This window comes from Pteropus vampyrus, unplaced genomic scaffold (assembly GCF_000151845.1).
Source record: "Pteropus vampyrus isolate Shadow unplaced genomic scaffold, Pvam_2.0 Scaffold390, whole genome shotgun sequence".
In the NCBI taxonomy this organism is placed as follows: Eukaryota; Metazoa; Chordata; class Mammalia; order Chiroptera; family Pteropodidae; genus Pteropus; species Pteropus vampyrus.
The window spans coordinates 833397-838298 of record NW_011889171.1 but is presented as its reverse complement, the minus strand read 5'-3'; the positions used below and the strand labels follow the sequence as shown (position 1 = coordinate 838298).

The window sequence follows — 4902 nt, the reverse complement described above, 5'->3', positions numbered from 1 at the left end:
AAAATAGACAATTGAGATTGCATCAAGCTAAAAAGCTTTTCCAAAGCAGAGGAAACAATCAACAGATTGAAAAGGCAACTTATGGAATGGGAGTAAATATTTGCAAACCATATATCTGATAAGAAGTTAATGTTCAAAATTTGTAAGGAATTCACATAACAACAGCAAAAACTATTAAAAAATGGTCAAAAGATCTGAAGACTCAATAATTCTCAAAAGAAGAAATACTAATGGCCAAAATTTATATAAAAAGGTGCTCAACATAACTATTGATCATGGAAATACAAATCAAAACCATAGTGAGATATCACCTCATACATGTTAGAATGGCTATTATCAGAAAGACAAATATAAGCATTGACAAGTATGTTGAGAAAAGGGAACCCTTATACACTCTTGGTGGGAATGTAAATTGGCACAGCCATTGTAGAAAACAGTATTGAAATTCTTCAAAAAACTACAAATAGAACATTATTGACTATATTCCCTATGTTGTACTTTATATCCCTGTGACTATTTATTATTATTATCTTTTATTATTATTTATGCCTAGAGCACCTGGTCTTCCTAGGTGGTCTCCCATCCAAGTACTAACCAGGCCAGACCCTGCTTAGCTTCCGAGATCAGACATCGGGCTTGTTCAGGGTGGCATGGCTGTAGACCATGGACAGTGTCTCCACTAGGGCGCGGACCCAGGACCTTCTGCATGTAAAGCAGACGTGCTAACTGCTACGCTATGGAATCGCATCCACCCTGTGACATTTTTATAACTCACAATTTGTACTTCTTAATCTCTTAATGCCATATGATCCATTATTCCCACTTATGGATATATATCCAAACGAATGAAATCAGGATCTCAAAGAGACATTTGCACTCTCATGTTTATTTCAGCATTATTCACAATAGCCAAGATATGAAAACAACCTAAATGTTGATGGATGGATAAAGAAAATGTGGCATATCAATGGAATATCATGCAGCCATAACAAAGAAGAAAATCCTATAATTTGTGAAAACGTGGGTGAAGCTCGAGAACATATGGTAAGCAAAATAATCAGATGCAGAAAGATAAATAATTCATGATCTTACATGTGGAATCTAAAGTAGTCAGGCTCATAGAAATAGCAGAAAAGTAGTTACCAGGGTTGGGGGGCAGGGAAAAATGGGTGATGTTGGTTTAGGGGCACAAAGTTTCAGTTATGCAAGATTGCCAAGTTCTGGAGAACCAGTATACAACAATGTGACTATAGTGACAATCTTGTATTTTATATATGAAATTTGCTAAGAGGGTAGATCTTGAATGTTCTCACCACACACACAAAAAAGAAAATAGTAACTGGGAGGTGATTTGCGGTGACTATTTTATAATGTATACATATATTGAGTCATCAGGTTGTGTAACTTAAAATACATACAATTTTTGATCGTCAATATACCCACATAAAGCTGGAAAAAATACTAAAAATATATTTCTCAAATACAGGTGTTATTTTTATTGTGATGAAATCCACATAACATAAAATTAACCATTTTAAAGTATGGCATTTAGTACATTCACAATGTTGTATAACTATATAGAAATCTATGAAAATATCTACATCTACAAGTCATATAGATATAGATGCCTATCTATAGATAGATAGATAGATGATAGATATAGATGCGTATCTATATCTATCTATATCTATATCTATATCTATATCTATATCTATATCTATATCTATATCTATATCTATATCTAGGTGTGATAATCTGTTAAAAGAGAGATGCATTGTTTGCAAGAACATCAGAGGGGAGGTTTTCTGGAGACTGTGAGGAATCTTTTTTAAAAAAATTTATTTATTTATTTTAATTAGTTTCAATTATACACTACATTGGTTAGACATCTATATAGTTCATAAAACAATCCCTCCAACTGCTCCCTCCCTCTCCTGGCCCTCCACTTAGCCAATATATTAATGCTAACTGCATTCCCTATTCTGTGCTCCCCATCCCCGTGACTATCTATCAACTACTGGCATAAAAACAGATATATTGATCAATGGAACAGAATAGAGAGCCCAGAAATAAATCCACGCCTATACACTCAATATATGACAAAGGAGGTAAGAATATACAATGGAGTAAAGACAGTCTCTTCAATAAATGGTGTTGGGAAAATTGGACAGATACATGCAAAAAAAGAAAAAAGAAACTGGACCATCTTCTTACACTATATACAAGAATAGATTCAAATTGGATTAAAGATTTAAATATAAGACTCAAAACCATAAAACTTTTAGAAGAAAAGAAGAAAACATAGGCAGTAAACTCTCTGATATTACTAACAGGAATTTCTTTTCAGATATATCTCCCTGGGCAATGAAAACAAAAGAAAAAATAAACAAATGGGACTACATCAAGCTAAAAGTTTTTGTACAGTAAAGGAAACCATCGACAAAACAAAAAGACAACCAACTGTTTGGGAGAAGATATTCGCTAATGATACCTCTGATAAGGGGTTAATATCCAAAATTTATAAAGAACTTATACAACTCAACAACAACAAAAAAATCCGATTTAAAAAAATGGGTAAATTTGTACTTCTTTAACCCTTCACCACATTCTCATAGCCCCTCAAGTCCCCCTTACCCTCTGTCCATCACCAAATTTTCCACTATATTTGTGAGTTTGTTTTTGATTAATTTGTTCATTTTGCTCCTTAGATTCCACATATAAGTGAAATCATATGGTATTTATCTTTCTGTGTCTGACTTATTTCACTCAGCATAAGAACCTCTAGGTCCATCCATGTCATTGCAAATGGTAGGATTTCATTTTTTTTAATGGGTGAGTAATATTCCATTGTATAGGTGAACCATAATTTCTTTATCCAATCATCTGTTGATGGACATTTAGGTTGCTTCCATATCTTGGCTATTGTAAATTGTGCTGCCATGGATTTTGAGGTATGTGGAATCTTATTAGCAATCTCTGTTTTATGCCCTTGCTCCTAAGCTTGAGTTAACACCTTGCTTTAGATTATATAGGCTTTTAACCTCTAAACCAAGAACAAATGGTTAGGAAGTTATGCTCTGCTGTTTTATTAGGTAGGACCTAATTCCTACTCATCACTCACTAGTCCTATAACCTCAGGCTAGCTGTTTTTATCTATATGAGCCTGTTTTATTATTTGTAAAAGTAAGATATAATAGTATTTACCTCATAGAATGCTATAAGGACTAAATAAGCTGATAGAAGTTACATTGCACATAGTAAAGTGTTCAATAAACATGATGTAGTATCGATGTGATCAGCATTATTATAACATTCAGCCTCAACATCTAAAATGACATGTGATTTTTTTTTTTTTTTTGCATTGAGGAGGAGACCATTGTCTTTGGATGGCACACAGGCCTGTTGACCAGTGAGGTAGAGTAGGACGGAAGCACCATATAGGCTAGGGTCATTTTTTTCTTTGGTTCTACAAAAAGAGGTACTGCTTCAGCAGGAAACATTTTTAGAATTAAATTTAGTTAGCTGGAGAGCGTCAGTCTCTTGAATCATTGAGCTAATCCTAAATTTCTAGTAAAGAAAATAAATTGTTTCTGTGAGAGTTTCTATTAGTGTCTTCCTGTAGAACATTCTCACACTTCACTGAACTCTTCTCCTTTGCCAAGCCTTTTAGATGATGTCACTGGAACATCATAGGAAGTAGAATCCAGGTTTTACAGTATAGTCTCACTTATGCTGCAAACTCCTTAGAGAACATTTGAGGAAAACTGTTCATTATTTCCTCACAGCATGATGTCATTAGGGAAAACCATATCTGTAACTTAAGTGCTTCCAGGGCTTTAGAAGAAAGTGCCAAGTGAGATGATATGTCTTGTCCTTCTATATGGTGCTTTCTATTATTCTCCATAATTATTTTCAAATTTGTTTAGATATTGTGCTATGTTGTTTCTGCGCATGCTAGAATTTTTCTAGCAATTTAACCTATTTGTGAGTTTTAATGGTCTTTGGTTTACAAAGTCACCTGTTCCTTTCTTTTTCTTTTATTTAAATATGATTTTTATAAGGTTAAGGAATTTTATTGTAGTCTGTTTAAATGGCCCCAGAGAAATAAATGTATAACTGAATATAGTTTAACTGTTGGAAATGTTTCAACTACCAATGTGAACTATTATGAAAGATTTGTAATAGGCCACTTTCATATGTGCATGTGGCTACAATCAGATAAGGAAACATAGATATTTTATTTTTATTTATGAAAAATACCTAGAGAATGCATTTTGTAAACAAAGATCCCTTTCAAAATGCAATAAAATAAGTGGGACTAAGGCTTAGAAACAGAATGCAACAGAGAAGATTTCTGTAATATGAAGAGCAGTGGAGGGAGTCAGGGGATCTGATTTTGATTCTGAACCTCTCACTAACTCACTGTGTAGCTTTGCCGAGGCATTTTACCTTTCTAGGCCTCAATTTCCTTATTTGTACAGTCAGGATTGGACCAGATGAACTCTAAGATCCCTTCCAGTTATAAACATCTGTTCTCCAATAATTCCACATAGAAAAACATTAAATACTTTTGTCACATTTTGCTAACTAGAAAAGTTAAGGATCAGTGCTAAAGAGGAACTGATTGCTTGCTTTTGTGATTTTGTAAAAATTAGCTTAGAATCACTATTTGCATTGCTAAGTATCAGTAAACATATGATCCTGAGCCTCTCAGGATCACATCTTATTCCTTGCCTTCATATTCTTTCATCTAATTGAAAAAAAAACCCAGATGCTTAAACTGTATTTATAATTTTCAAATTTTAAAAACGTAACAATCCTCAGAGTCAAGCACGAATTAGTATCCTCATTTGTATAGATGAGATGAAGCTCATGGGGCTCAGAGAAGTTAAATGACTTATT

The 4902-nt window shown here is 33.6% G+C and overlaps 1 pseudogene; it reads right to left on the bottom strand.

The window, feature by feature from the left end:
• Positions 1-546: 546 nt before the first annotated feature.
• LOC111731664 lies at positions 547-662 on the bottom strand (annotated as a pseudogene).
• Positions 663-4902: the final 4240 nt, after the last annotated feature.